The sequence below is a fragment of the Chenopodium album genome, chromosome 3 (assembly GCF_948465745.1).
Source record: "Chenopodium album chromosome 3, dcCheAlbu1.1, whole genome shotgun sequence".
In the NCBI taxonomy this organism is placed as follows: Eukaryota; Viridiplantae; Streptophyta; class Magnoliopsida; order Caryophyllales; family Amaranthaceae; genus Chenopodium; species Chenopodium album.
In genome coordinates this window covers 64,766,392-64,778,213 of record NC_137836.1, presented here as the reverse complement: position 1 = coordinate 64,778,213, position 11,822 = coordinate 64,766,392, and positions in this window count along the sequence as shown.

Sequence of the window (11,822 nt, the reverse complement as noted above, 5' to 3'; positions counted from 1 at the left end):
GGCCGGAAAATATTGAGTGGTAGTCTTTCACAAAAAAAAATTATAATTGGTAGTTTCCGACAAAAAATAATTTAAAAGGTAGTTTCTCGCAAAATGTTAAACTTAAAAGGTTGTTTCTCGCAAATTTTTCTTTTTTTATTAAAAATAATGCTAATTTAATAATGAAAATTAAAATATTTCGTGCATTGCACGGGACCTAACCTAGTAAAAAGTTAAGAAATCATCAAAATATAAATACTAATAACACTGATTTACGAGTGTTTTGTTCATGAATTCCTAATTTTTTTTCTATTTCCAAGAGTAGATGGGGGTAATGTTAGATGTAGCCCTAAGGGCTATATGATAAGTGACTTTTATGTCACTTTTAGGGTGTTTATTGAGTCGCTTTCCGACTTATTTTACAATAATTTAGCCCATTTTGTTCTTTATTTATTTTATTTGCTTATTCTCGTCTTTTATCTTTATTTTGAGTATTTTAGTAGTTTTTAATAGTTTTTAGTTTATTTTCGTATTTTTAGTTAATAATTCCTAGTTTCTCTCATTTTCTTATTTTATTTTATTTTCATATTTGTTTTCTTTATTTTATTTTATTTAATTTCTTTTGATTTTATTTTTAAGTTATTTTATTTTATTTTATCTTTATCTTATTTTATTTTATCTCGTGGTAATACCCTCGTGATTTTGGTTGTAGGTGTTCCGGGTTTCAAAGTCATATTCGTGTTCGGGGTCCGAGGTTTGAGGCAATTGCACAATACTCCTTGCACAAACAACCTGCTGCCCCTTTTGCTGCCCTCTTACCCTTCACCACACCTCACCTTAACCTCTACCGCACCAAAACACCAAAATCCCCTGCTCCCTCTACTTTACTGCTCCCCTGCTCCAATTCACACTCACCAATTCCTGCAACTACCCAACTTCATTCCTCTCCTCAACCACCATCAGCCACCAGTCGTCATCCTCCCCACAACACACATCACAACCACAAACTCCAGCAGCGTCAACCCACCTTCCAGCCACCGCCAAAACCGCCAGCAATCACCACCACAATCCCCTGCTCCCTCACGTACTCCAGCCATCAGTCACCACCAAACCACTCACCAATTAAACCCCTCAACTGACAGCAGAAAACCACCGTCAACAACCACCCAGCAATCCGACTCCACCAGCCACCGCATCCTCACAGCACACCACCGCTGCCACCATCTCCTCCTCACTAGCCCACAACTCCACCAATTTCACTCCCCTGATTTCCCTCTCCTCTTCTCACCCTCACGCAACAGCAACAACCACCCGAACTCACCTCCAATCTACCTCCGTCAGCCACCAAAACCACCTCCGTCAGCCACCAAAACCACAACAACAATTGCAGCCACCACAAAGTCCGAGCAGCTGCGACATCAACAACACCTGCTCGCACCACCTCCAATCATCCACGCAACTCACAGCAACCCAAACCACCAGCCGCGCCACTGTTCTCAATCACCTCTAACAGAGCAGCCAATTTACGGCCGCGCAGCCCTGTCAGAAAGCGCACAAATGGAGTCCAAAATAATAGTCGAGAAAGTAGCTTTGCGCGACCTCTGCGAGACTTCTGTGCGGGCGCGCAAATGTGGGTCAATCACGAGCTTTTCACGTGATTTTAATGAAAATCAGACGGCCACGATTCCTTCAATTAATCCAAAGGCCGAGAATCTGGTTATGCTAGATGATGATGATGTTGATTTACGGTGGTGATTATGACGATTGTTTGCTGTTGATAATGGTGAATGAGAGCAGCAAGTGAATGGAGAAAGGGGTGGAATTCGTGGGTTTGGTGGGAATTTTGGGGGTTTTGGGGTTTCTTTTTCCATTTCATTTTCTTTTATTTTATTTTATTTTAGTTTTGTTTTTGAATTTAGTTTTAATTAGTTTTATTTATTTTTATTTTATTTTGTTTAACTTGTATTATAAATACCTCCTTTGGGGTTATTTTCTCATAACTTTCAATCAACATTTTATTTTAGATAGATTAGATTAGTTTAGCCTATTTTATTTTCTCTCTTAGGGTTAGATTAGGATTTTCTCTCTCTAGTTTAGGAGTAGTTGTAGAGAGAGAAAGCTTGGATTTCCATGGAGTTTTTGAGAGGTTGAAGAAGCAACTTTGTGGAACTTCTTCTCATCTATTCAATGAGCATTTTCTAACTTTCTCTCATCTTTATTGCTTTGCTTAATTCTTAGTTTTTGCTTTTTGTTTGTTGATTTGAGTAGATTAATTAGTTTGTTTGTTTAATCTTGTTTTTATTCTTATTTTACCTTGGTTTCCATGTCTTTCTTCATTATGTTAGCTTAGGTCTTGTTCTAGGGAATTGGATGAAGGTTATATTAATGAATTGAATGATTGATTGTGATTAGTATGAAATTGTTTCTTGATTATTGTGTATGGGTGATGCTTTTATGGATTAGAATCTTTCTAGCTAATCGATTCTATGCTCTTAATTGTGCTTTCAATCAATTGTGCGAGAGTGAGTTGGTTGAGAGCCCTAAATTCTTCCATACCTTTGCTAGGCTAGTTGCACGAGAGTGAATTAGTTTAGTAGGATAATTAACATGCTTAATTGTGCGAGAGTGAGTTAAATGTGTTGATGTTCCTAATCGAGGTCATTTTCATCGATTTGTATGATGTTGTTTAATACACTGATGTTATTGGATTCCACTTTCCCTAGTTTAAGTTATTTGCTCTTAGTAGTGTTTGGTTTAATCTCTCTCTATCTCACAACCTTTCCTACTAGTCTAATTTGCACAAATTGATACACTTAGTCTTCGTGGTTCGACCCTTTACTTGCCACTAACTAGTTTAGTGTAAGTTTAGGTATTATAAATTTCTAATTTGGTTAGGGTTAGTAGACCAACGACCTACTCTTACGGTCTTACCCGCGATCACTATATATAAGCATTAAATAGAAAAAAAATTAGGAATTCATGAACAAAACACGCGTAAATCAGTGTTATTAGTATTTATATTTTGATGATTTCTCAACTTTTTACGATTTTCAAGTGTAAATTTAATGCTTATATGTAGCCCTAAAGGCTATGTATAACATTTTCCTTAATTAATTTCTCTCACCGAGTAGACCCAACAATATTGATTCCATATTCCCTCCTTTACAATTCTTTTTACAATTTTTTATTCTTCCACCAACCCCACTGCCTCTTTATTTTATGGGAAGTCTCATTGGTACACCCGTAGTTTTGACTTTTCCCATTGATGCACTCCTAAATTTTTGTCTTCTCATCAGTACACCCATGGTTTGGTCTTTTTCCCAACCGTGACTAACACCGTTAAAAAGTATTTCACTAAGTTAAAATAATTAAGGAAAAGACTACAATACCCCTTTTAAACATTTAATGTCTCGATTTGCATGTCAAAAATTGTTCGATTAAAGTTTTGGGAGTCATGTTAGTCCATAATGATCCAAATTAACCCTTAATTAGCAAAAAAAAAAATAATGCAGATGTCTCATATGCGCATAAAAAATGTCTCGATTTGCGTGTCGTTACTTTTTTGTGATAGTAATTGTTCGGTTAAGGTTTTAGGGGTTATTTTGATCCTTTATGGACCTAAATCGAACTCGAAATTGTCAAAAAATTAACGAAAATATCTCATTTTGTATGTCATAATATTTCTTATTTTTTTTGTCATGACACGCAAAACGAGATATTTTCGTTATTTTTTTGACAATTTCGATTTCGATTTAGATCCACAAAGGGTCAAAATGACCTCTAAAACATTAGCTGAACAATAATTATCACAAAAAAGTAACGACACGCAAATCGAGACTTTTTTTACACGCATATGAGACATTTGCTTTTTGTTTTTTTGCTAATTTCGAGGTTCATTTTGGGTCTGTTCTCATACGTTGAAATTCAGTTCAGCCGGTTTAGTTCAGCTAAGTTCAGTTCAGTTTAGTTCAGTTCAGCTCCTAATTTCCTTCTCTTATAAAATATTCATTTCAGTTCAGTTCAGTTCAGTTTAACTGAGTTCAGTCAATGAAATAGGCCCTTGGTTCCTTAAGATATAACATAACTCCCAAAACTTTAACCGAACAATTTTCGACATGCAAATCGAGACATTAAATGTTTAAAAGGGGTACTATAGTCTTTTCCTTAATTATTTTAACTTAATGAAATACTTTTTAACGGTGTTAGCTAAGTCACGGTTGGAAAAAAGACCAAACCATGGGTGTACCGATGGGAAGGCAAAAAATTAGGAGTGTATCAATGGGAAAAGTCAAAACCACGGGTGTACCAATGGGAATTTTCCTTATTTTATTACTTTTCTCCAATTTCTCCTAAAACTCCGCGTATAGGGAAATGGAACAAGTATTTAAAAACGGAGGGAGTAATATGTAAAGGAAAAATTACTGGGAATAATCCCACCTTTGGGGCATCAGCAAAAAATAATCTCACTTTTGGGATATTTTTAAATAATCCGACCTTAATACTCAATCCGCTTAAAATGGTCCCAACCGATCATGTAACCTGTTATAACAAGTTACATAACATGTGGTGGCCTATGATTGGTCAAAAAAATAAAAAAATAAAAATGAAATAAATTTTTAAAAACAAGTTAGATTCTTTTAAGAAAAAATGAAAAATTGAAAAACCACCCACCAGCCCTAGCCACCCTACCCCACCGCCCCCTGACTCCCCTGCCACGTGGCTCTGGCCACCTAGGCCCCCAACCCAAGCACTGGCGCATGACTCCGCTTCCTTAAACCACGACTCCGCCTGCCTCTCTCACGAAACCCAGGAACGATTAAACCCCGATTCCAGCCGCCCAAACCACAAACCCACCTCCCTCCCCATGAAACCCAAGTAGCAAATAAACCACACACTATCGCGAGACTGCCAAAACCACCACCACGCCTCCCTCCCTTTCCCCTTCCTGATTTCGGCACCTCGCCCCATCCTTGTCCCGATTTCGGCCTTCTTCTCTTGCGGTTGGGTTCGGTGGGTTTTGGTTTTTTGAAATCCCACCTTTGGGGTTGGGCTGGGGGGTGGGATCTAGATCGTCGGCTCGGTGGTTTCTTAGTGATGGTGGTTTTGGGGCTGGATTGGGTGGTTGTTTTGGGGTTGGATTGGGTGGTTGTTCCGGGGTCAGGGTTTGGGTGGTGTGTGGGGATGGTGGTGGCTGAAACGTGGTGTTGGTTTTTTTTTTTTAACTTTTTTTTGTTAATTTTTTAAAAAAAATTTAGTTAAACCAAATTGTGACATGTGTACATTAAACTTAATAAAAAAAATTACCTCTTTAACCGGTTACTGGTCACACGGGATCATTTTGAGCGGACTGAGTCTAAAGGTGGGATTATTTAAAAAATCCCAAATGTGGGAATATTTATCGCGGACGCTCAAAAGGTGGGATTGTTCCCAACAATTTTTCCATGTGTAAATCTACAATAAAGTAAATTCAATCGGAAACGAGGTCAAGAGACTCAAGGCAATGAGAATGAGGTAATGACACTACAGCTAGGGTTGGGCACAATAGGTTAACTGTACCGTTTAGCCTTAAACGTACGATTCCGTTATTTCGATTACTAAAAAATGCGAATCGTAACTGTACCGTTAAGGAACGGTTAACCGCTAGCCTTAGCGGTATGGTTAACTATTATATCGGTTACTCAAAAATGTGAACCACAACCGTACCGATAAAGAATGGTTAACTATTCCTTAACGATATGGTTACAGGTCAACCGCTACCCAGTAATAAATTTTGAATCAACATTGAATTTTAATATAAACTTTAAAAAAAAAATGTTCCAATTAAGAGTATATATCAACCAATAAATCAAATACATTACAAAGTTTTAATTACTCGTACTAAGTTTTTTTAAAAGCATAAAAAGACATACAATCTAATGATATTACTCATATTATATTTCATTGTCATATTCAAATTGAGAACATGGCATATTGGCAGACCAATAACCTAGAAGATCAAATTGCATCATCATATATTTTCCCTAAAAAAATTAAATAAAAAAATCAGAATCAAGACTCTACCTTGAATCTGTGAGTGGGGTAGAATCGAATCGTACGATTCTACAAAATTGTAAAATTAGGATTCAAAATGTAACTAATGACTACATACATAATTTATAGCAATGAGAATGATAATAATATATATTGTTGATAACATAATATCGACAATACAAACATAAAATAATTTTAGAAGTAATTTCGCGCGTTGTAGGGAATATTTCAAGCATTATCCCTAGCTTGAACCCCACTGTGATCATACACTAAAGTACGGTGGCGTCAAAAGGAAGGAAGCTAGATCAAAAGAGTCGCCAACAAGTTTTAGGAACTTGTAAACCGTTCACAAGGTGAAGGTTACACCCCTTAACGATCCAGGAGATTGTTAACTCCAATAGGTCTGGAACCATGACTGGTAGTTTGGGATGAAGGTACAAATCCAACCTAAAAGAGATTGAACCTGCCCTAATAATAGATCGTACTCATGTGCGCTTTCTGACTAACATGCAATCATTGGGTTAACCCTAAACCTGTTTATCTATGTTGGTTGAATATTAATGCACAAATAAAACTATTATTGGCGATCACTTGAATTATAATCATATTAACCCTAAACAAGATTATTAATTGTCTTATTAAGCGTGATTACAAGTACCAATTCCCTTTAAACATGCATAAAAGGTGTGATCAAGCAATAACAATAAATATCAAGCAACATAATATTAACAAAATAATAATCATCATAATAATAATCATATAACAATCATAATAATCATAATGTTAAAGCATAATAATAGCAAGATCCTAGGCATGATACTAACAAGATTAATAACAAATCCTAGCATGTCACTAAACAATAAAGATCAAATATATAGCCCTAACATGATACTAACATGCTATTAGGAAAGAAAATAGGAAGCATCGTAGAAATCATAATTGATTTAAGAAACTTATTCTTTACCCTAGACATGATACTAGGAAGCATTCTTTTAATCATACTTGATATTAGAAATTACCCTAAACATCATACTAGGAATCAAAATAATAACCTAAACATGATTCCTATATCAAAATATCAATTAAACAATTAAAGAACTTACTTGGATGCCTCGTATCTCTTTCTAATAACAAAATACACGCGTTAGTAACTTCAAGGAAAATATAATCAAACAATTAAATTAAATAATTAAAAGAGAGATTTGAGACCAAACCCTCAGAAATATCAAACCTTTCACGTCTAGGGCGAAGGCAACTTCGAACAATGCTAGGTGTGTCTAGTGCTAATATGTGAGGAAATGTGTTTGTAAAAGGCTAGGCTTAGAAAGAGAGAGAATCAAGAAATTCTTGATGAGAAGAAAGAATTAGAAAGAATAAAAATTGATGAGAATTGATGATTGAAAACAGAATTTTAAGAGGCTATTTACAGAGAAAATCAGTCGGATGGATAAAAAAACGAATCAGAGTTTTAACGAGAATAAAACTCGATTAGCGCCAGACGCTGGACATTAGCGCCAGGCGCTGAAGGTTAGCGCTAGGCGCCAAGACTTAGCGACAGGCGCTAATAATCAGTTTCACGCATTTTTGTTTTTATCATATCTTTTGATCCGAAAGTCCAAATAAGACATATAATATGTCGTTAGAAAGCTATTGAAGTCTACTTTCCAACCCAATTATAATAAGATAAAAATATTTTGTACATAAAAAGATATATCCGAAATAGTGGAAGGGTATCAGTTATGGATAGAGTTTTGTATCTCATTCATATCGTTTTCGTTATAGCTCGGAATTAATATTATAACATATCATTGGAAAGATAATTTCAAGATCTATCCAAACATATAAAATTTGGATAAAGATTATGAGGCACGAAAATAAAATCTGAATATATTCCACTTCGTACAAAACAAGGATTCGTACAAAACAAGGATTCTAAAAAGGAGTAGTTTTATTCAATTTCAAACTCTTTAAAACATAATTATCAATCCTAACTCCATTAGGATTTAAGAGAACCTTCTAGAATATTCTAGAAGACTATAATCAATTCTAATAACTCTAGGAATGATAATTAATAATAGGCCCTCGTCTAGATCATTGGGCCGCATATAAAAACCAAATTGGGCCCAGTTTAGTATTTTGGCCATAACTTCCTCATTATTCATCGGAATTGGGCTTATAATATATCGTTGGAAAGGTCTTTTCAAGCCCCATCCAACTACACCATTATTGGACCCTTATAATGGACCAAACTAAACTGGAATGCACGTTTTTCATAAATAAGGTAAGAAAAGAAATATTTTCAAAAATAGAAAGAAGAGATATATTAATAAAAACATCCTCATCACTAGAATTTTCACACTTTCGCTTTGTTCGATAATCAAATGACATGAAAGGTATTCATCACTTGGTTTGGTTTTGGGGAGACACATTTGGGTGTCTACACACGCGCATAACTCAAACAATACACTATTGTTGCCCTTGATGTTTTGATGATAACACAAGTCAAATGAATGGACTAATGCCTTGATAAGTTATGTAAGTTTGACAGAGTTACAGGATTAAGTCAAGGTAAAGGAACAAGAGATTAAGGATTCAAAAGACGTGTTGCAGCATTCCTTTAAAGTATTCTACTTAAGTGGTTAACGTTCTTAATTACTTTCATTAGAGTATTTTCTTTTATGAGTTGTAATTGGGGATTGGGAGTTTGAGTGATCTCTAAGAGAGTCAGAAGAGCAGCAAGTAAAGGGACTTGTTGCTGGGAACTTCAAGTTCATTGAGGAACTTGAAGATATACTTTGTAGCTTGTAATAGGTTGTTTGGCCTATTATAGTGAAGAATCTTTCCTAAAATCCCACGTAATGGTCGTGGTTTTTCTTCTTGTTAGGGCCAAGAAGTTTTCCACGTAAAATCTCTTTGTGTGACTTTCGAGTTCCTTTAAGCTTGGTACTGTTAATTCTGCAAAATGTTGGCCTAATTTCCTTTAACTACAATTCACCCCCCCTTCTTGTAGTATTATTCTAAAATAACAATTATAAACTATAAAGTTAATCATATTATTAGTACACATTCTTAACCACGAGAGTACGCGACAATTGTTGTTAAATTATGAAGAAAAAAATAATGTTGTTGACTCATAAAGTTGTTTCCCCTAGACCCCTAATAAAAAATCCAATGATAATAGAAAACTAAGTGTCAAGTTAGTTCATTTAACGAGATAGCTTTAGCTAAAGAATGACAACTACAACAAATTCATGTTATAAAAGTGTATTTTATATGCCCAAAGTTGAGTGCAAAAGACTCATGAATACATTCTTATGCCTACAAACTTTAAATGGTTGGATAGAATCTTAAAATTTATTAAAATTGATGTTTCATAAGCTTTATTATGATTTAGATTGAATAATATATTAGCTATCATTGACTAAAGTTAGGCTCAACTATGACACCCTTACACTGTTTAATCTATAATAAAAAATATATACATGATATGGGTACAAAACCAACTCTATTAGAAAGTAGACTTCAAGAGCTTTCCAATGATATATTATAAGCCCAATTTCGACTTCAGAATGAAAAGTTATGGGTTTGAAAAATCAAACCTTTTGTAGGAGTGGAATCAGTAAAATCGGTATAGAATCATAGAATCATAGAATCGGTACCAATTCTACCATTTTTATGTGCGATTCTACCAATTCTATCGACAATTTACATCGTTTAGGTGGATTGGGATCGTATAATTGTATGATCCGAATTGCGATTTTAATAACATTGACCGTAACCGTTTACCGCTGTATTTAGCGGTGCGGTTAATCATAACCATTTAATTTAAACAGTTTGGTAAATAAACCGTTTTAACGAGCCGGTTATACCGGTTAATGGTTACGGTTTTTTTGCCCACCCCTAACTACAACAATTGGGCACCCGATTGAACACGCTGATAAACACAAACTGGGGAAGTTTATAAAGGGCTAGTAGCGCCATTTGCTTTTATTAGTCAGGGATATGAATATTATTTAAAATTCACTGTGAATTCACTCTCTCCGTCCCATAATTTCTTGTATGTTTCTCACAAAACAGGGTAATTAAGGAGAATGGTGGAAGTAGGAAAATATTTTATTGAAAAGATAAAAAATAGAGAATATTGTATGGGAATAATTAAAAGTATTCGCTTCGTTTCCTTTTGTTCTTTACGTTTAGAATTATGCGCGGTTATTTAGGAAAAGTGATAAAGTGAGTACATTCAATCATTTTTGTCATCATAAGTTATTGGGAGATGGTAAAGGGAGGGCATGGATACACCTACCCACTGGGTAGTGTACCCGGTTGATGTGGCAATGATGTGGCAATGAAGTGTAATTTTTTTTTTTTTTTTTTTTTAAAAAAAAAAACTGTTTATTTGACCCACTTAACACCATAAAATCATTATTGCAATTTAATTTTCCAATAAGCATAATACAGAGAACTAGGCAACATATTTAATGCATTCCAATTTTCTAAATCTAAATCATTAAAACTGAGGTTTTAATTTACTGTACAACACAAAATAATTTATTTTTTTTTATTTTTTTTTTAAAAAAGGCCATTTGCATTCTTCATGGGTACAATAAGAAGGTGATATTCTTCCTTATTGACAAAGTCTTGCAAATTTTTCCTTATCAAAAAAGTATACTCCATAACTATTCAAGCTTCAATCAAAACAATTATTCTATAATTTGGCTTCAAGTGATGATGTCCTTCCGATAACAATATTAAAGGAGTTTATCACAGGTTAGTAAACTATTTTTTATGTCATATTCTATCAATTTGTTGTGGTATGAAATAATCTTCTTGAAAGCACATATAGTTTATATTTAATCATATACTTATGTGAGAACTTAAGTTATTAAGAATGATTTTTTTTTTATAGTCAATATTTTAATTATAATAAAAAAAACTAGTTTAAAAATCGGTTATTTGATAGTTATTCTATAACATTTTATTTATGATATTTGAAGGCATTGTAAACGATTTTTTTTTACATGATATTTTTGTGTGAAACGAATTTTTTTAATCAAACAATAAAAAAAATTTACAAAATTGGATTTAAAAAAAAAAAATATATATAGCTATATTATTGAACAAGATAGTAGGAAACAAATTCTTAAATATATCTACATGATAAAAGCAAATAATAGGAGATAAGTATTATCATGAAAACTAAATATTATAAGAATAACTTTCAATTCCCTCGTCTCATACGTCATACCCCCTGCTTAGACTTTTAGGTTATTTTATATTGTTTTCTTTTATTTTTGGATGTATTCCTCATTTGCCAAAAAAAAAAAAAAAAAAAAATTATAAGAATAATGTGTATCTTAGAATTTTTTACCAAAAAGAAAAGCCTTTGATTGTTGAAATATTATTCAAGTAAACATATTCATTATTTTTAAAAAAATATGAAAAAAATTTATCAATTTCTCCCTTTAATAATGATTGGATAATTATAATATATATTGTATGCAGAAATTTTAAAATGGATAAGAGTCGTATTGCTAAAGTAGTACCATCAAAAATAGATCTTAATATGGAGTATCAAGTTGAAGACAGTGAATACGATAGTTCCGATATGGGCTTTGATATTAATTCGGAACCAGATTTTATTCGTGACGAAGTGAATGAAAATGTTGATGTGTTGAGAGATGATGATGATGATACAAATGGAACTAATGAAAGTCATCCTATCCTAAAAAAACTTGCTCTTCCAAATGTAGGGATGATTTTTGCGTCTTATAAAGATTTCATTGGGTATTATCGTGAATTTGGAAAACAAAATG